Source organism: Lagenorhynchus albirostris, chromosome 9 (genome assembly GCF_949774975.1).
Source record: "Lagenorhynchus albirostris chromosome 9, mLagAlb1.1, whole genome shotgun sequence".
Lineage (NCBI taxonomy): Eukaryota > Metazoa > Chordata > Mammalia > Artiodactyla > Delphinidae > Lagenorhynchus > Lagenorhynchus albirostris.
Window position 1 is genome coordinate 22,582,928 of NC_083103.1, and position 21,780 is coordinate 22,604,707.

Below are 21,780 nucleotides of genomic sequence, written 5' to 3' on the forward strand. Positions count from 1 at the left end.
GCGGGAACACGGGGACATCATTTCACTTTAGGAAACAGGAATCACCCACAAAAACCAACCTGCCTGGGGTCACACGGGGAGCAAAGGCCAGACCAAAACTTCAACACAGGCCTTTTAACCCTAAGAGAGTCCCAAGGTCCCTGGACTGCTTGCCAAGTGTTCCCGGAGATTTAGCACCGAGCCCCAAGGTTTAGATTCGACTCCACTGAACACAGGCACAGAATGCCAAGGCCCTCACCCAAAAGTGCGAACTCTTAGGCTGGAGAGCAAACAGGGAAGGCCAAGGAGAGCTAAATTCATCCACCAGTGGACCCCGGGGGCAGACTGTCAAGGGAGCCAGAACTGGATCAGTCTGATCCGTCTGAGCTACTGTGATCAACGGCTGGGAGATCAGGAGCCATCAGGAAATAGAAGTCTTAGAGGAAAAGGAGAAATAAAAGACCGGTCCCTCCAGGGCTCCCTCCTGAGTTTTCAATAAGCATTTATTGAACATTTATGACCAGACGCTTCTGCTAAGTGTTAAAGATGCATAGATGAAAGCTAGGGCTCTTCCCTCCGGGCTGGAAAGGCACAAGGGTATACTAACAATTTTAGTGCCCTGTACTAAGAGGGATGTCCAGACCTGCCTGGGGGCAGCAGGAGGGAGGGCAGGGCCCACGATGCCCCTCCACAAGCTTTGCCAAGAGAAGCATCTCATGCCAGACCCCTGACATCACACCTTCTTTCATGCCACTATCCTTTACATGTGCTGTAATTTTTACCTGGAATGCCCTTCAACTCATGGGGTCTCCTGGAAATCCCGACACACCCATTAGCATACAACTTCTGTGTTACTCTGCCTCTGAAGTCTTCCCCGAGGAGAAATGGGCAGTCACCCTGTTGTGTACCTAAAGTTCTACTGGGGTTACACTAAAAACATTTTACAGCTGGAGCGAGTGGGCAAAAAATTGGAAAAGACAGAGCCAGAGGCAAGCGGTACCACATCAGCCCAGGCGCCATGGCTATTCCTTATAGACCATCTGCCCCACTGCACTGAATTTATACTGTACATGAACACCCTACTGAAAATGAGCTTGTGTAATTCACTGAAGAATTCTAGAAGAGCAGCTACAGCGAGGGGCCTCATCCTGCCCTAAAAACCTGCACTGGGTTCCTCAAATTCTTCCTTGTCCCCTCCTCACTCAATCACCCCCTACGATGGCCAGTCACCAAGTCCTGCATGCTAGTCTCCACTGCCACAGCCATGACTGCAGCCCAGATCACCACCATCTCTTACCAGGATCACTGCCACAAGTGACCCCAGCCTCCCCTCGAGTCTATCTCAGAGGGACCTTTCTAAAGAGCAGATCAATCATGACACTTCTTGGCTTTAAAAAGCCACTGAATGGCTCCCCAGTGCTCTTAAGATAAAGTCAGAATTCAAGGCACTAAAGAAAGGTCACGGGAAAGAGGTGGCATTTGCAGTGGACGTTGATAGACAAAGAGATGAAACGTAAGGACCCGTCACATCTACAGAAAGATGGCAAAGACCAGAGCAGGCAGGCTCAGCACAGGCCACGATGGGTATGGAATAAAAAAACACAGAGCTCTGATGGTTAGGAATTGCGAGAAGACTGTGCCCCTATTTCCCCAATGCTACACCAAGGTCAGGTATCACTAATCACAGTGGACTCTGACCACTGAGCCCACTGTCGATATCAGAATCCCTCTCCAGGCTCGACTTGAGGAAGCCACCACCAACCCTGAGATGGTCGTGAAGCCAATTCCCCACCTCCGGGCAGAGTTGCAAGATGCCAGAGTGGGTCTCGTAGGAGAGGAGTCTGGAAGGACAGCCTGGAGCTGGATCTCAGCCAGACACACAATACATAACACTGAAAACCTACACGTTCCAGTTGTTTCCTAACAACTGCTCTGGGCTCCCCCCGGCCAGCAGGGAACTCTTCAGGGCTCCACAACGTAACTGCCATTCTGATGTGTCCGGAAGTCACTTACACTTGCCTGTGCAGAACTAGCTCCTCGAAGGCAAGCCCGCTGGAAGAGTCGCCGAAACTGTGAGACCTTGTTCTGATAAACAGATTTCTGGGGCAAGAAAACTGTCCAGACGAGATCCCAAAGTGCTTGCTCTGGGAGTCAAGAGGCTGGCGGCACGGGGACTTGATAAACGAGAGGGTGCGATGCCGAGACTAAACGCCACGTGGGTTGGACACAGGTGGTCCTGCAGCCACGGGGCTCCCAGTGCCCTACCGGCAGGACCTCGGATCCCCAGGGCCGGGTGAATGATAACTCAGAGGGGCAGTCTGTGCACGTCGGAGCAACTCCATCACCCACACGGGGGGCGCAGGGCCTTGTGCTTTAGGGAAGTGACAGTATCAGCAGGCTCGAGAGTATGAGGAGAAACCAAGGCAAAGAGAGGTTAAATCATGTTGACTCTGTCTTCAAAGATCTTCCTCAAACCCATCCAAGGTGCCTCACTAAACTGACACCATCCAATCCAAGCCACCGAGACCTTGTGCCCTCTTTAAACCAATGGCTCTTAACGGGGGACAAGTTTGGCCCCCAGAGGACATATGGCAGTGTCTGGAGACATTTTCGGTTGTGGCCTCTTCTGAGTAGAGGCCAGGAATGCACACCTGCGATGCACGGGGCAGACCCTCACAACAGAGAACCACCCAGCCCGAAAAGTCAAGAGTGCTGACGTGAGAAATCCTGGCTGAAACCAACCTTCCCCCTTTCACTTCTCACTCCCACCAGTTTCTTCTCCTCATAGCAGAGGGAGGTTTTAAATGCTGCTGATGGCTCATCGGTGCCCCTATAATAAATCTAAAACTGTTGCCATGGTTTACAAAGCCAGGCATGATCAGGCCCCGCCTACCTCTACAATCTCATTCCAACCATTTCTTCCAACACCGATGTCCGCCCTGCCGTGGTCCTCTGCACACACTGTTCACTCACCCCAATTCTTCCATGCACGTTCCACCTGCTGTTATGGGCTGAATTGTGTCCCCCCAGAATTCACATGTTGAGGTCCTAACCCCTGTACCTCAGCATGTGACTATATTGGGAGCTAGGGCTTTTAAAGTGTTGATTAAGTTAAAATGAGGCCATTAGCATGGGCCCTAATCCAATCTGATTGGTGTCCTTATAAAAAGAGATTAGGACACACACACACACACACACACACACACACACACACACACACAGGGAAGATCACGTGAAAACTCAGGAGATGGCAGCAATCTACAAGCCAAGGAGACAGGCCTCAAAAGAAACCAACCCTGCACACTTTGACCTCAGACTTCTAGCCTCCAGAACCATGAGAAAATAAATGTCTATTGTTGAAGCCACTCACTCTGTGGTACCTTGTCACGGCAGCTCCAGCAAACTGGTACATCTGGCTAATCTCATTTGTCCTCTGACCTCAGCTTTACATCACTGACTCTGAGATTCCTTCACCCAATCTAAAGCTGATCCCTGTTTTCTGCTCTGGTCGTGTCCTGTGTTTTCCTTCACCCCAACTGTGCTCACCAATGAATCTGTACTCTCTCCCCACCAGATTGCATGACCCCAAAGGCCGAAGGGCATTGCTTCGTTTTGCTCTCCATCCTGGGCATCCTGCACTCAGTAGGTTCTCAGTAAATATCTGTGGTCATTCTCAGAAGAAAACCAAGTGTTCAGTTACTGATTTATCCCCCATCCCTCACACTCCTCCTTAGAAAGTTCCATCTACCCCCTGCGTCATCCCCCGGAAGGTGAGTGGGATCTTACATATATAGTTAAAAATAAGGGACACAGGGGTGTCTGGATTTGTGCAAGTAAATTACTACCCCGTCTGCTTTAAAAGAGGTTAGAAATCTTTTCAGCCGGACAGCAGGACTTTCTAGTAGCTGAAATGTTTATCCCATCTCAGTGTCTTGGGACACATTTAGAATGCAAAAAAGACAAGCATTAGCACGAAGTTGGCTAGCTGGGGTTTCTCCTTCTCCTTTTTCTTTTTTCATTAGGCAGAAAAATGAAAAAAGAGTTGCCCATTTTCACTGCAGCAGCACATCACTTACTTAAAATAACTACGCCATCTGCACCAAGACTGAAAAAAAAATTCCAAGTCCTCCCCCATTGGGCAAAAGCAAAGAACCTGCTGCTGCGGCTTCTTCCAAAATTTCTGGCACCCACAAATTTCTACTTGATGAGGGGGCACTGCAAAAACTCAAGACAGCTGCTGCATTCTGCTCCTTCTGGAACATGCAGTGAGCAATGCTAACTTTTCCAGCTGAGAAATGGGAATCGTCTTCCACCGGCTGGAGCCCTCCAAAGGCTTTGCTCTCCCTCTGCCGACCTCCTCCCGCTAAGGTCACGCCTTATCGCGATGCAAGATGGACTTGGCATCTGCAGACTATCAACAGGCCCTGCTTTCAGATTTCTGCCCCGTCACCTTCGTTTTCATCTTTCGCTTCCTGATCATCTGGTCGGCAGGCTCGATGAACAACAAAGCAAGACACAGACACATATATGTACAGACACACGTACAGCTTAGCGTTCCAATTTGCAGATCTCAACTAGATCGTCCCTAAAACCTCCCTGGAGAATTAACACACCTCTTCCCACTGCCTGGAACATGACACCAACAGACGTAATGTTTTGAGGCCACTGAAGACAAGCGTCCGTTTTCCCTTTGACTCGCTCCTTCAAATACACACGTACAGTCCATGCATGGGCACACGAAAGCACCAAGCGAGCGGGTCTGTCGTGATTCGTTCCTAAACTATCCTGGAAAAATCCCCGAAGGTCCCTTCGACTCCAGACTGCTCCTTGTGGTGGCATCGGTGTTGGGTGGAACCGCAGACATCTGTCCTGAGCACTTCCCAGAGCCATTTGGTTCTCATCAGACCAGCTGCTTCCCACCAGAGCTCGGCCACAGGGAGCATCCTGGCTGTCACCAGGGAGGGCAGTCACGCGTGGATATCTGAGCCTGGAGTGAGGATGGGCCTCGGTCTCCAAGCACGTAAGCTGAGCCAGGTCTCCAGCTCTGTCGAGACTCTGCACAGTGCCCTGCCCGCCCTGTTAGCTCATTCCAGGAGCCCCGGTCTCTGTGTACCCACCTGCAAGGAAGATACGCGGCCCAGGGACAGAGGTGAGAAGTTATAAAATGACTCATGGATTCAGCCCAGGAATGCTGACCCTTGGCACCCACAGATTTCATATTTACACATACAGTGTATTATATTTACAGGGACCCTGAAGATCGCGTGTAACTTTCCTGCAGGAACACTTTATGGATGGAGTGAGTCACCTTGACAGTGAGCGAGCCTAGCTGTCCGGCCCACACCTGCACTTCACACGGCTTCCCCTTTGCCTCTCCCGTGCAATGCACAGCAGCAGCCACTACAAAATGACAAATGCTTTGTTTCCTTCTTAAAACGAGTTAGCAAAGAAAGCCAACGGCTAGTATTAATGAGGCAAGCAAAGGGAAAGCGAAGAGGTCTAGGAAAAGGACAGTTCTTCAGCAGGAAGCAGCTCTATAAATTACTTTCGTACTGTATTTATAGCCTCATTAAGGGCCCAAAGCTGTCCTTTCCATTTTTTAGGTATGCTTCATTAGGAAAGTTATGTCCAGGCGGCATTAACATCATGGGGATTTGCAGAGCTGTCGGGATGCAACCCTTGCAAGGTCCAAGGTCCACAGCTCAGGGGCTGGACAGCAACGCTGGGGGATGCTGTTCCTCAGGACACTGATTCTCAAAGGTGAGCTCTGAGCCCCACCCCACCCTGGTCCCCAACTCTCCTACATTCCCTTTAACAGCCCTTAAGGAGTTGATGATTGACTTCTCACTAGGGAAAATCTAACATCTACTGAAGCTCCTAATACCTGGTAGGATTTTAACATCCGTTCTCTTTCTCTGCCTTCACAATAGCCCTCTGAAATAGGCACCACGCCCATTCTGCAGACCAGAAAACTGAGACTGAAGACGTCACACAGCTAGAACAGGGGTCTGCCAACGTTTTAGGCCAGATGGTAAATATTCTAGGCTGTGCAGGACAGGAGGCCAAATTAAAGATATTATACCAGTACTTACATAATAGGAGAGAAAACAATATTCCACACAATTTTTATTGATGAAATTCAAAATACAACCATCATAATTGAGAACAATTTTCTGTAGCACAGGTCTACTAATGAAAAGAACAGAATTCTTTTTCGGGGAAGGGGGCAGGTGATTGAGATTCAAAGTTAGTGTCCCCTATCATCAAAATCTATTGCAAATGTTTAATTTTTTTTCAACCATTTAAAAAACGTAGAAACCGTTCTTAGCTCAGGGGCTGTGGCGGGCTGGCTTTGGCCCCTGGGCCACAGTTTACAGACTCCTAAGTGAGAAGATGGTAGGTCTGCCTAAAATAACAAAATAGCAGAGGCGCCCAACCCAAAAGGCCTTCCTCTCGGCGCCATCACACCTACCACACTCTGAAATGACCCCTGTGGTTCAGTGGCTGCTCCCCCACCACAAAGGCAGGGGCCTCTGCTGCCCTGTGTCCCCGCCAGTGCCAGGCACCGAGGAGACACTCAGGAAGTGCTTGTTGACTGCATGAGTGACGGCTCCTAAGGACCCTTCCGGTTCTGACACGCTCAGGTTCTGTGAATTTACCCAAAGCCTACCTGAACCTATTTGAACTTCTGTGCAAAAGACAATGAACAGATGAGATGAGTTCTGTAAAACACTCCTGAGCTCCTAGGAGGGAAGGAAGAGAAGCAAAGAACTTTTCTGGATGAACTTTTTACAGGCGTTCTCTTTTAACACATGCCGTGTCTTCACCAAGGGTGACCCGCATGGCAGGCCAGGGTGAGAACTTGGCCCCATGTGCCTTCTGTCATTTCAGCTTCAATCGACAGCAGAAGCAGGAAGTAAGAATCAGGCAGTGAAGATAAACTGAAAGACGAGAGAGGGGACAACTTTATAACCAATTTATGAGGCTTGCAGATAAGCCAGGCTTCAGAGAGGACCAATCAACTCTGCACTTCAGCACCTCTCAGAAACAGCCAAAGGGTCAAGAAGAGGGGGATTCAGCTCTGACCCCAAGTTCAGCCCAGCCTCATCTGCCCAGGATGGCTGCAACCATTCCTACAGTCACTGGAAATGGTTCTGCAGCCTATACTCTGCTCTGCACAGATACACCCAAGGCAAGTGTGGAAAACGCCAAAGCAAACCAAGAAATAAGGCCAGAAAAGCAAAATGAGCTTCATTTAAGTCCCAAGGCATATTTTGACAAGCTCAGGGTAAGGAAGGATTTCTAAAAGAAGACTCAAAAAAAGCACAGGCCATAAAGAGTGATAAACATGACCGCATTGAAATGTAAAACTTCCAGTCCTCAAAAGGTACTTTAAACAAATGTAAAAAGATAAGCAACTAACTAGAAATGGTGTCTGCCACATATGTAACCCAGAAAGATCCATATTCAGGATTTTCTTACAAGACTATATATGAAAACATAGGCCACCCAATAGAAAACCGGTCAGAGTATAGGAATGAACAGGTATGCTGATGGATGAGCAAACAAGTGAATGCTTCAGACGGACTCAACCTCACTTGTAATCAGAGAATGATTAACGAAACAAGGGAGTTCTCTTTCACACCCACCAGACTTGCAAAAATTTGAAGTCTGATATTCTCACGTGGCAGGGGTACAATATGATCTCCCAGGCTACACGTGTGGAGCAACTCAGAAGAGCAACCTGACAACTCCCGGTGAGGTGCAAGGCGCACCAGGGCTTTCACCCAGCTGATCCCTTTCTGGTACATACCCCAGGCCTGGGGGCAAGCGTGTGCAGGACAATAGCAAGAGAATCTCCACCGTGGCACTGCTGTAATACAAAAGTGCAAGACACACCAAATGGTCACCAAAAGGGGAACGGATGAAAACTCGGGTCCATGCACAACAATGGAATACTACCCAGGGCTGCAATTTAATGAAGTGGAGGGGCACGGATCACCATGGATCAACCTGAGAAACCTAATGCTTAGTGAAAAAGGCAAGCGGCAGCCTAGCACTTATATTGATCTTGGGAAATATACTACTCTAATGGATACAGCCAGATGTGAAGGTATTTTTGAAAATGTGCAAGAAAAGAAAATATCAAAATCAGGATAGTGGTTACCCTCTGTCAAATGGGATCAGAGGCACCCGATGAATTCCAGCTGTAAGATTTCTTCCTTTCAACCAACCTGAAGCAAGTATGACAAAACATTAGAATTCAACAGAGCTGGGCGGAAAGCACACAGCCTTTCTTCGCATTATTCTTGGTACTTTTTCCCACCCTTTAAAAGATGTTTCACTAATAAAATTTGTTATAAAGAACAAATATCATGCTAATATTTGAGAAAAGTCTATGAAAGACATGTGGAACCATTCATCACTAATGTTCTAGCATCAAAAACGCCATCAACTATAAAAGGAGGAGAGATAAAAGGGGGCAAGTGTTCACACTGAGAAAAAAAATGCAAGGACATCCCTCTGCGAGATTCGGTTTATTACGAACTCTTTTCATTTTCTGAAAGGCAGCGACAGTTGCAAGGCAGAAGCGGATTGTGGAGGAAAAAAATAAACACATCTCATAAGATAGATTTACCCACCCAACTTACCAAGCCATGACATTCCAAAAACAAAAATAGCAAGGCCCAGCCAGAAGGTCAGATATTTTTTAAATACTAACTCCCTTGAGATGTCAGGGTGGGAGAAAGTCACAGGAAAGCTTTCTTTCTCAGAATAGTCCATGCCTCTTCACCCCACCCTCCAATATGGGGCTGCAGGGGGGTGAGCAAACGGGGGCTGAGCTGGGGCACCCAAGGCTATGATTCCGCACACCCCATCACAATCGCCAAATGCCGGATTCTCTTATCATTGTAATTAGCTGTGTGACTTCAGACAGGTGAGTCACCCTCTCTGAGCTTGAATTTTCCACTTGTGAAACCAGGGTGACCCCACCTCCCTGTCAGGGTTGCTGAGGATATATATATATATATATATATGTAAAATAGAGGGATATATATATCTATAATATATATATATATAAAAAAAAGGGATAAAGTAAATGTAACAGAGTAGGTGGCATATACTGGGAGTTCAATAAACAGTACTAGATTGTTACTCCTTCCTTCCCTCCACAATCTCCCTGCCTCTCCTCTTAGAGCTGGTACTGTAGTGGTAACTCAGACAAGGTTGGGTCCCTTTTCTCCCTCTGCCTCCCTAGAAAGGCCACAGCCTGGGCAAGGTGGGGCTGGTTGGCTGGCTGAGACCAGTGGTCACTTAGGTCCAAAAAAGCAGACTTTGCAGATAGTCACCAGGTTTGAAGAGCACAGTTAAGGTCACAATGTGACCCTGGCTGTGTGTCTTCTAACACATGACAGTCTCAGCTCCATTATTCCTAAGAAATAATTAACCTTCCTTTTAATCATTCCTAAGGCTCTTTAATAGCAGCCAAACTATAACCATGAACCAACCTTTCCAAACCACGTGGTCATGAAGCAACTCAAAAGAGAAAGGCACATGGGATTCACCGTTGGGATCTGGGGACGTGGCTCCATCTCCCTGGACCTCAGTTTCCCAGGTGTAAAATAAGGCAGGAATAGATGATATCCAAGTTCCTTTCCAGCTCTTGACCGCTCATCCTTCTTTCTGTGGACACACCCCCGGTCTCCACAGCAGGCAAACACCCGCCATCTGCCTGTCCTAGATACATTCTCCAACATTTAAAAATAAAATCCAGCATTCACCCAGAGCTCCTCCTCTGAAGAGCTAAACACATCCCCACAAGGCAGGTACTGAAGGCAGTTCCTCCTTTTTAAACACAAGGAGACTAAGACCCAGAGGCCAGCCAGCCTCTCGAAGGGCAGGGCTGGAACTGGCCAGAGAACCCAGGTTCCAGCCCCTGGAGGAGACTCGACTCTTGCCTCCGCACTTTAGAACTCCAACCTCCTGCGCCATCCGTGCAGAGATGGCTGGTCCCACACCCTCCCTGCCCAAGGAGAAAATAATCTCTGAAGGGCCACACATCAGACCTGCAGCCCATTCCCTATGAAGTCAAGGGCTCTCTGGTTCCCTCCGATGATCTACAATTTTCTATCACGTCTCAGCAAATGAACGACTGTCTGGCTTATCGCTTAGGAGAGGAATTCTGCCAGGGAAATCAAAAACACCAGCTTGTTACCGCCGACCAAGGGAGGAATACATATTAACTGGTGCGTCTTTTTAAATTTTCTTAAGTAGCTTAATCCATTAAACCAGTCCGTCCTGCTTCTACAATCTGCTCACGCGAGCACCCTCCCTCGGTGCTCAGCGTGCCGACAGGCCCTCCATCAGGAGGAATTAGCTGACTTCTTGAGCAAATGATGTTTGTACATCTAGCAAGTGCCAGAATTAAGCAGTATTTACTGCTGGAGTCCCCGCTTCAGTCTGCATGTCTGAATGAGCGCTGATCTCAGAGTGAGCAACTCACCTTTGCAAGAGATTTGTCGGATTTGGTAACTACAAGTGCTGAAAAGGTACAGGCGAACCTGTTTGGATTCTCCAGCTTGTGAAAGGTAGTTTATGATGGTCCAGAAAACAAAGAGAATTAAAACTGAAAGAGGGATCCCTGAGCTGGTATCATTCAGGTCAGCCCCGAAGCCCACAAGCTCTGAATTCCAATTCCACTCCCCCCAAGCTCGGGGGATGGCTTAAGCCCTCCGTGCCTCAGTTTCCTCATCTACAAAGTGGAGATGGACCAAACATAAGCTTGATAAGCTCCCTGGGGTGATCAAAGAGCTGTTTTTTCTATCTTGGTATTGGACTCACATTGTCCCAGATCTGAAAACATTTCAACTCTCATTGTGTATCACTTGCATCAGATAGCCCCTTACAGAAAAAATACATATCCTAAAAATTCAGTGGAAGCTCCTGGGATTTTCATACATTTTATGACAGCACGCAGAAAGAGGCCATACGTTAGCCAGAGTTCATTTGTTAAAGGTATTATTATTCACTATTAAACAATGACTATTATACAAAGACTAGATGTAATTTAGGCACAGAATATGTCATTACACAAGGCATATCATTATAATGTAGTTACATGATTATTAATTAGAGAAAAGGTGATCTCAAGTGTAAGAGGATCCACCTTAAACTGAACAGGATAGATTCCTACCAGGGAAATGAGAGATTGGGAGACAGGAGCTGCCCATTAAGAAACGATTTTCTGGTAACCTGAAGATGCCCTACCACGTGGTTCCAGTGCAGGTTAGTCCAGCGCTCTGCCAACGGGAGCAGCTCAGCACCAAGACACCGGAAAGAAGTCAAAGGCTTGGTGAACGCCAACACCATGATTAACCTTTCAACAGGTTCAGCCCCTACGGTCTGCATGGTCTTCAGTCCTCTGACACCCAGCTGGTTCCTGCCCCCTTTGCTTTCCTGGATCTGTTCTCACAGAGGCACCGATGGCCTCCCAAGCCTCCCAACTGCTGAATCCAAAAGTTCTTTCTTTCTTTCTTTCTTTCTTTTATTGAAGTATAGTTGATTTACAATGTTGTGTTAGTTTTTGGTGTACAGCAAAGAGATTCAGTTGTGTGTGTTTGTATACATCTATCTATCTACATATATATATTCTTTTTTATATTCTTTTCCATTATGTTTTATTATAGCATATTGACCATATCAATAGTTCCCTGTGCTATACAATAGGACCTTGCTGTTTATCCATTCTATATATAATAGTTTGCATCTGCTAATCCCATACTCCCAATCCAACCCTCCCCGTCCCCCTTCCCCACTTGGCAACCACAATTATGTTCTCTATGTCTATGAATCTGTTTCTGTTTCATAGATAAGTTCATATTTGCATCATATTTTTAAAAATTTTTGGCCACACCCTGTCGCATGTGGGATCTTAGTTCCCTGACAAGGGACTGAACCCACACGTCCTACATTGGAAGGTGGAGTCTTAACCACTGGCCAGGAAAGTCCCTGCATCATAGTTTAGATTCCATATGATAAGTGCTTTCATATGGTATTTGTCTTTCTCGTTCTGACTTACTTTGCTTAGTAAGATAATCTCCAGGTCCATCTATGTGGCTGCAAATGGTATTATTTCATTCTTTTTTATGGCTAAGTAATATTCCATTGTGAATATGTACCACATCTTCTTTATCCATTCACCTGTCGATGAACATTTAGGTTGTTTTCACGTCTTGGCTATTGTGAATAGTGCTGCTATGAACATAAGTGTTCAGGGATCTTTTCGAATTGTATATAGTTCTATCCAGATATACGTCCAGGAGTGGGATTGCTGGATCATGTGGCAACTTTATTTTTAGTTTTTGAGGAATCTCCATACGGTTCACCATAGCAGCTGCACCAAGTTACATTCCCACCCACCGTGTAGGAGGGTTCCCCTTTCTCCACACCCTCTCCAGCACGTTATTCAAAAGTTATTTTGTCTTTACCTTGCACGTAACTCAACTGCAAGGGACCAACTCCAACTGGATGGCTCCTTCCTCCTGAAACTCCATTCCCTTGGCCTCCCTGATACCACATTCTCCTGTTCGCCCACCTTCCCCACACACCTGGCTCCCTACCATTCCTCCTCCGTCAGCTCGGAGGCTCCTCTCCCTCCGCCCACCCCTCCTCTACCTCCGGAGCTGTGTCTCCCGCTGCTTGAGTGACAGAGTCATCTTCCCTGGAAAAGCTGTCTCGTCTGCCATGAGGGTCAACCTCCAACTCAGCTCTCTTCCCTTCAACTCCATCCTCCATCTACAGCTGCATACGTCCATCCCCTACTGCCCAAGACACTTTCATCCCAGACACAAACTCGACACACCCAGAATAGAACTTCGGATTTTTTCTTCTAAACCTGTCCCTCCTGCATCACTCAGTACTTCCGTTGGTAGAATGGCCAACCATCTTTCCCCCTCACCTCCACCCACATCAATCAACCAGTGCAAAACATTTTCCACTTCCATCTTTCCTCGATATCCCTGCCACTCACAACCCTAGTTCAAATCCTTCTCTCTTGCCTTTATGGCTTCACATTGATGGCTTCCTCGCTGGCTTTCCGAGATCCAGTCTTGACCTCTAAAAGGCATCTTTCACATAACTGTAGAGAAAATCTGACCACATCCCTCACTGTTTAAAATCCTCCCACAGCCCCATCCCACGAAGGGTAAGGCAATTGTCCTGGGGTCAGCACAGGAGGCCTGCGTGTCCTGGCCAGCCCACCTCTCCTGCAGTTCCTCCCTAATGTATAGGTCACTTTACGAGCTCCCCCACTGGAACTCACAACATAACTTACGCAAACCTCTATCTCTTCCCTTATCACAATGCTCCACTGTTTGTGTGCCTGTCTTCCCCACAAAACCCCACGAGCAACTTTACACCAAGGGAGGGAAAGTGTCCTAATGTAGCCCAGAGCCAAGGACAGAATGTTGAAATGGAGGGAGGGTGGGAGGCATGAAATATGCGGGTGGATGGAATTATGGATGGTTGCTTCTTTGTGCTATAATATTCTGAAAAGCCCTTCACCCGACATTTTGTGGATTATTCCTGCAAGTTAAAATTATTCCTCATTTGTGTGGACAGTCCACATCTGCATGCAGCCTAAGATCTACAGAATGAAGACATGTTTCTTCATGCTCAGAGAGTAATTTCATCTCAACTTGATTATTGGAAAAATGGGGGTGGGGGAGCAGGACCCCCAAATATTTTTATTCACATCATTATTCTTATTCTCCTTCCTGAGAAATCTGGGATTTTCTACAAAGCCATCTTCACTTCTGGATTTGCTTGAACTTAAACCAATAATTCTTCATGACTCAGAGTAAAAATTCAAAGGTAACCCAATACTTTAGACCGTAACCTCGGCAGGTAAGAGCTGGCCTCCAGAACTCTTGGGCACAAGCACTCTCTCTAGGGCATGGGCTGTCAGCAACAACTGACACAGCTGCCTGGGAGACAAAGCCAACGTTCTGTGATGACCCATTCTCTCAGAGCCAGCTCCCAAGAAACCAAGGTTGGGCCCATGTTCCTGGGGGAGAAGAACCAGGCCCAGGTGCATCTAGTCGCTGGTAACAGCCCTAAGAGGCAAGCCCCCTCTGTTTCTGCTCTGCACTAGGTTGCAGGCAGCCTCAGGCAGGCCTTTGGGCTTCCATCCACAAGGAGGTTGATTCTCCCTTCCATGCAATGAATCCCAAGCCATCAGCGCCCCACACACTCGGCCTTTGTTTGTTTCTTTCCGTAACCAGGGAGTAGTGACAGCTGCACCAAAGACGGTGGCATTTGGGGCTGGAACTCTCAACAGGCAGAGCAGCAAGCCCTCCCCTAATGGAGCCATTGAGAGTGGCCTGGAGGAATGTAGGGGTCTAAGGTGTTCTGTCAAGGGTCTGCCTGTCATCAATGGCTACGGGAACACTGGGACCCAGGCCCCTAGCTACCTCCATCCCTGGCAGCCCTGGCCTCCTTGGAACAAACAGCCCAGTGTGTTTACCAGTATGGAAGGTGGCAAACCTCCACGGGCTCTGGACGCGGAGGGAAGAACACTGGCTCCACGTGAACCTGCCAAGAGAGTTTAGGAAGCAGCGCTGATCTAGGAAACGCCAGCAGAACGAAGAAACACAATGAACCAGAACTGCCAACACGGCTCAAGAGACACTCCCTGCCTCTTCTCTTGTGGATCACGTGCCTTTATGCTGAAGACACGAGAGACCACGGTCTTTAAACGAGGCGAGGGATTCAGCTTCTCATTGAACACCCACAGTAATCGGCTCTGACAAGCACCAGCCCCCGCCTGGCACGGCTCCCTTTCCAGGGCACATCACCACCCACCCCAGGCTGCACCAATGATAATGCGTTTACAGACAGCCGGGACTCTCCAGCCAAGAGGAGAATTTGCACCTAATTAAATAAAAACAAAACAGAAAACCAAAGCCTTTAACCAGGCAAAGAGAAGATGGAATACTCGATCTTTTGTGGCGCTTTATAGCCAGGAACGCCAATCAAGATGATTTTTTTTGTCTAAATGTTATCTTTCAAAACTATCCTCTCCGTCCCTGTTCGCAAAGAACTCCTTAAAAGTCAGTAAGAAACCAAGAGAAAAATGGAGAAAGGAAAGAAACAAGCACGTCACAAAAAATGCAGATGGCTAGTAGACAAAAAGATGTACAACCTCACTGGTAGTCAAACAAATGCAAGTGGAAATGCCATTTTTAAAAACAATCTGATCAGCGGAAGTTAACAAGATGGATAATACTGAGAGCCGGCATGGATGTGGGGGCACTGGCACTCTGATACTACTGGTGGGAGCATACATTGGTACAAGCTGTCTGGGGCCATTGGGCACTGCCCAACACTATTTATCATGAGCTTACCTTTGGACTCACCGATTCCATTTCTAGGAATCTATCCTTAGGAATATATAAATTCCTAGAGAAGCATGCAGAAAGGCTTTTTTTCCCTTTACATCATTATTTGTAAAAGCTCAAAACTTAAAAGAACTTAAACATCTACCAAGAGGGAGATGGCTAATTATGATATGTTATAGCCATCTAGAACACTGCAGCCTTTAAAAAAAATCCCAGGATCCAGAATGTACTGACACGGAAGAATAACTACAATACAGGCAGAGGGGAGAGAGCAAGGTGCAGAACAGTACGTAGAACAGAACCCATTTTTTGTTTCTCTCTAGAGATGTATGTGATAATATATAACCCCTGTACTCACATTTACATCCGCAAGGTCTTGGAACAGACGCTCTGAGGGAAGAAATTGAGGTCCTTTAAAAATATGGGTTATATTTTCTACTGGCATCTTTTCTTCAAAATGAAGTTCTTAAAATATCGCCAGAGTAAATATGTCTGGAGAACTTATAAGAGTAACCACGATGATCTGGGGGAGGAACTGCAGAGCACTGCTCATTATCAAAACACACACACACACACACACACACACACACACACACACACACACATTGGCTCCTTTAACTTGAAGAAGCAAAGCCCAAAAGAAAAGGTCATCTATTCATGAATTTACAAAATATTAAAAAAAGACAAAGCATGCCTTAAAACTTAAGAGAAACGAGTTCGGGTAAGAATACTTTTACATAGTTATGCAACTGATAGCCCCAACTGTTGGCCCAAACTAAAAGTTAAAAACTAAAATAAAATGTTAAAACTGAATAGGGAATCATCTGGAAAAGCGTGTGGATGGCTGCTTCCCAACGAGTCATTCTGGAAAATCACCCACGGGCTATATTCCCTTTTACCCCCCTTCAAAACACAAATCAATTCTACAAAGAGCTGTGGCCACCCCTCCAGGTCCCCCTCCTGGCCAGCCCCTCTCTCCACAGGAGGTCACCACCCCAGTGGCCCGTGTGGGAGCATCAGGGGCCCTGACTCTGATTAAGGGATATAAATCTAATTTGTCCTCGGCGAGGAATGTAGTAAGTCTCTCCAAGGCTTGCTGGGCTCACCATGAGCCCGCAATTATAGCTGCTCTGGACTCCTGCTTCCACGCTCTTGGGTCTTCCAGGTGGCAGCAAGCCACACTCCCTGCTGGAAGACACAGAGCTCATTCAACGGCGGGGCACATGGAGCCAAAGCCTGGAGCCCAGAGCCCAAGGCTGGTGGGGCACCTGGTCACCAAGGTTTCAGAGTTGTCCCTGCAATCTCACTGGGTGGAGGGTCATCCCACAACCCGCCTCCTGGAAAACGGGGCGGAAATTCGATGTTGTTCAAGGTTGAGCGAAAGGAACCAGACGCTCTTATTCTTGCCAGGCAAAAGTAACCTACGGTGTTGGAAGCCAGGATGGAGGGCACCATGGGGGCTCTGGGGTGCTGGTGATGGTCTGTTTCTCCATCTGAGCACTGGTTCCCCAGGTGTGTTTGCTTCATGAAAATTCACGAGCTCCCCGCTTAACATCTGTGCACTCTTCAGTCTGTAGGTTAAACTTTGTAAAAAGTTTACATCATAAAAGAACAGGTAGCCGCTCACAGGCACCGACTCCGTCCATTCTCGGCGGACTCTCTCCTCTCCCCCTTCCACAGCCGGAGCCACCAGCAAACTCACTGGTCAAAGTCACGCCAGCTCCCCAGGCCACAATGCCACCATCTGGTGACGGTGGGGGGGGGGGGAATGGCAGTGGAGGAGGGGGGAATGGAACGTCCAGCCTTTATTTTCAGTTGATTTGCTCATTTTCCCCTAATATCGAAAGAGTCCCAACTCCTTTTCTCCAATGCCCCAGATGGCATCAGCCCAACCCTGATACACCCCAAGCATGCAGACTTCTCAGGCCGGGCACCAGGCTCTACGGGCCCATCCATCCATGGAACGTGGCTGAAGTACCAGCCTCCGGGAAGCATTTGCAAAGTCTGCACGGCCGCTCCAGCTCTCATGCCAGAAAGAGTCTGGCCTGGGCTGGGACTCTCCTCCTGGAAAGCCAATGCCATCTCTGGTTACCTTCAACCTCACTCCCCAAACTCTCTGGGGGCTCTTCTTGCCTTTCAGGGATACTTGGGTCTTCAATGAACTTTCCCATGTGGTTAGTTTGAGGGTTCCCCCCTTCTTTGGTTAAATAAAAAGGTTTTTTTGTTTGTCTTTGACAAGAAGAAAAATGTAAAGTTTATAGAAAACTATATGGAGAGAAAAGCAATCCCAAACGATTTATAGTCGATGAACCGACAAACTAGGCAACTGAAAACAAACTAGCTGATCTCTGCCGGAGGCGGAGTGGAAACCCTGGATCTGGCTTTCTCTCTCTCTCTCTCCCTTGCTGTAATCATGCTTTCAAACAGGCCCTGCCAAGTCCCCCCCACCGCTGCCCAGATGTTCAGGGAGAGGAGCCTCAGCCGCGGGGAAGGAAGGCTGATCGTAGCTCGCCAGCACCGCGCCTGTCACTTCCGGAGGGCATAGCACAGAAGCAGGAGCGGGTGACGAGAGCTACCCTGCCAAGGGGAGTGTCTGATTTTAAGAGCATCGGGGTACAAGCCCTCACCCGCATACTGCAGCCTTCCAGCAACTTCGACTGTCTGTGTCATCAAAGTCCAGGCTGGTGATACCATCCACTTGTGTTCTGCACACAGATACACTGCACCGCTGTCTCTCTGTCTCTCAGATCCACCTCTTGCATTCCCACAAAACAAACAGCTTCTGCTCCAACCTCAGCCCAGACCAACTCAATCTCCTGCCACCTCCCCCAGGACAAATCCCAAACTTGTGTAAACATGGAAAAGGCCGGCTCAGACTCCGAGAGCAGGGAGGCAGTGAGGTGTGGAAGGAACACCTCAGGCCACACTCACCAGGCCCAAGAATCACAGATCCACGGTTCAGCGGCAAGTCACAGATCCAAAGATCACACCACGAAAGCCTGAAAAGAAAGAACCAACTGAAGGCTTAATAAAAACAGTGTCTTTATTAAGGAAAAAAAAGGGGGCGGCAGCAAACCCGACCCGGCATCAGCTCTCTTCCACTGCCTTCCAGATCCTAGCAGATAACACGTCCGTATGAGGAGCCGAGCCACAGCCTGGGAGTGTCCGCAAAACTGGCTGGGGGAGAGGGTGGAGGAAGACTTCAAGTAACCACCACTGTCAACTCCTCAACAGGAGGGAACACCTCCAACGCTCCCTCGGGGGGTTACAAACTCGTGAGGAGGGAAGGGGTTATTTTGTAAAACACCATCCAAAGAAATAGTTCTTCAAAGTCTGTACTCATAAGCCAGCTGCCAAGAGGCTAAGAGGCCCTGCTAACAAGCACACAACTTCAGGAAAATGTCTGTTCTTTCCAAACCCCCCTGTGAATCAGGCACTCTCCTCAGTGCTGCTTAAAGAACAAGAGAGAAGAAGGCTCAGAAACATTTAGAAAATAAAATATTGTTCAGAATGTCCATGCAAATAGAACAGCCTTTCTGGCTCTAAATATAGCAAGTACCTATGGGCAAGCCAATAACATTTCAAAATTAACAAGTCACTTCAGAATTACAATGGAGAAGTAAGAATTTAAACACGGCATAAATTTCCATTTTCTGCCCCCAAGCACCAGGGTTTTTTTTTTTTCTTCCTTTCCACTTTTTCCATCCATAGTTTTTTTTTTTCCAGCTTCAAAATTCCCAGAGGTTCACATCTTTCAATAGAGATAGAGCACTCAGAATTGCTAACCTCTAGCGAATACAGAAGGAAGAATTCCTAATCTTAGAATATGGAAGGAAGCCATTCTAAATTTACTAGTAACAAACCACCTTCGAGGCCAGCCATGATATAACAGCAGACTCTGAAGTGACGGATTCACGATGCCGGCGACAGGCCACCACCCAAACTCCTCTTAGAAGTGATGCCTACATTGATGGAGCACCCACGATGTGTGAAGACCTGCACTGGTACTTTCCATAGGTTACTTAATCCACACTGCATCCCTACTGAATGGCTTTTATCCCCTTTTTACAGGGGAGGAAATTGAGACTCAAGATGACAAACGAGTGAATGAGAACTTGGATGCAAAATCAAAGTCATCGTGGCTCCCCAAAGCTCTCTTTCTTTACCACCACTGTACTCTCAAAACAGCACAAACAGACCTCCTTATTACGTAGAAAACACAAGCTACAGTTGCTATGGGTCTCTCTCCACCCTTTCAAGGTCCTAATTTGCCTACTATTGGAATAGCAGAACTTCTGATGCACAAATCGTAACAATATACATCTGAAGGGTCGGGGGACCATCCAGACGTGAAACTGGTCTACATGGCAACTGCCGAGCTCACGGCTAAACCACTGCAGCTGATGTTCTCCTGGACGATGACGTCTTGCCACTGCATTGGGTCCATAGAACAAGGTGCTTACGTTTAACATCTACCCGCTCCCCACTGCGCGCTCTGTTTGCATGGTACGCGTTCATCCAACTAATGGATTCATTCATTCACCCACAGAGAACTTACTGGGCACCTAATATACTCAAGACTGTGGGGGCTACAAGGTTGGGGCACATTCAAAGCCTACAGTTGACCAGAAGAGAGGCATGTGCGCCTAAACAGCTGGAAGTATAAAAGTTGGGGTCATAAATGCCACAAGAAAGGAGTAGAAAATGGGATGTAGTCATCACTAAGGAGGAAGAAATGTATTCCAAGGAAGCATCGTGGAGTGCATCATAGAGCAGTTCTCAACCAGGCTGGTTTTGCAGCGCCGGGGTGGGAGGGGGGCATGGGGCTGTAGACGTGCATTCCAAATGAAAGGTTAAGCTAAGCAGAGGCCCGAAAGCAAACCGTCCCGAGGAACAACAGACAGAAGGCTGAGAAAAGCTTTAAACGCCAGACTACAGAGTTTGGACTTCACTTTGTACACAATGAGAAACCAACAGCATCAGTTTCAAGCTGCGGAGTGACAGGAGATGAGTGACACTTCGGGTCAGTTAACCTGGCACCCCTACCTAGAGAGACACTGGGGGTAGGGAAAGAGGACGGTAATCCAGCTTGGAAGCTATTGGACATTTTTAGGCGTCTGTTTGGGAATCAGAGTTGGGTTGGACTTTACTAACTCCAACATACATTCCCCCCTCTAACAAGAACTATTACGAAAAGCTGGTCAAACTTAAAGTAAATAAATACAGTGAGTCTCTGCGACTATTTGCTGAAGGAAGAGACAACCCAAGTCGTCAATCTTTGGCTTGGAAAACAGCAGATGGTATTTTTGGCAGGAGATCCACTGTCCTAGTTATATGTTTTGCTCAAGCTAATGCTGCACTTTGTTTGTATTTCTTCATCCTGCACCCCTGGAGCAAGGGGCAGGCAATCCCAAAGTGTAACGAGCAATAAAGGTAGCTGTACTGGGCTTCGAATTTGAGCATTCGGATAACCCAGACACAAGTACACTGGAGTAGATTATATTCTTCAATCTCCAGTGCTGGTGGTATTTGGGGGAGGGTTGTTGCTGAGCACTCTGTAAACAATTCAGACCAGTTTCCCTCAGATCTTCAAAGGACAACAACAACAGAGAGAAAAGCATGGAGTAGAATCAGACAGTGATAAGTGGTTATGTATGCAAAGCTGGAAAACTCCTATACTGGTTAACAGATTTCTGGAAAATAACTACTAAGTAAGACAAATAAAACTAGCTTTCTGAAAACTGTTTTTCTAGACTTGCCTTTTGATGTGCTCCTTTCTGCAATAATAATAATAATAAAGTAACTCTTGCAGGAGATGAAGTGACTCATAGCATTTTCTGCATGGATTAAATTTCTGCTACTTTCTTGTGAGCAAATCAATAACAGACCCAATGGCATTTGCATTTCAACAGCACCGACCCACTTAGGATGGTGCACAGCAGGCATTATAATCGGGGTGGGAGAGCCATCCTTTCCTAAAGAGTTTCATTTCATCCTTGCGATCCCACTTTATTCCTTCTGACAGAAACCTTTGGCAGGAGGAAAAACCATCTCTATTCTAATGGAAACTAATTTTTCAGGTATGGAAGTGAAAAATAATACAGGACTGTCTCCTGGATTTTTTTCCAAGTCTCCTTTGCAGCCAGGTGACCAGGACAGCCAACCAAATCCTGCAAATGGAATTCATCAAAAGCCTCGCGGATGATGTCTGATTCCAAACCAGTGGACCTCAACTGTAGTTTGGAAGCATTTGATTTAAGGAAACAAAAAAGGTCAGTCTCAGAGCAGAAAAGGGAGTTTCCTAGGAAGTGATGCCAAGAGAAGAAAATGAACTCTTCAGGGCAGTTCTAGGAAGAAAAAAAGGTAGAAGCAGCCACACATAGGAGTTGGAGAAAGGTTGGGA

At 47.3% G+C, this 21,780-nt stretch overlaps 1 protein-coding gene across 2 annotated transcripts in view; it reads right to left on the reverse strand.

Moving 5' to 3' along the window:
* LDLRAD3 (low density lipoprotein receptor class A domain containing 3) overlaps positions 1-21,780 on the reverse strand; it is a 256,617-nt gene that overhangs the window by 179,639 nt on the left and 55,198 nt on the right. The window lies entirely within an intron of this gene.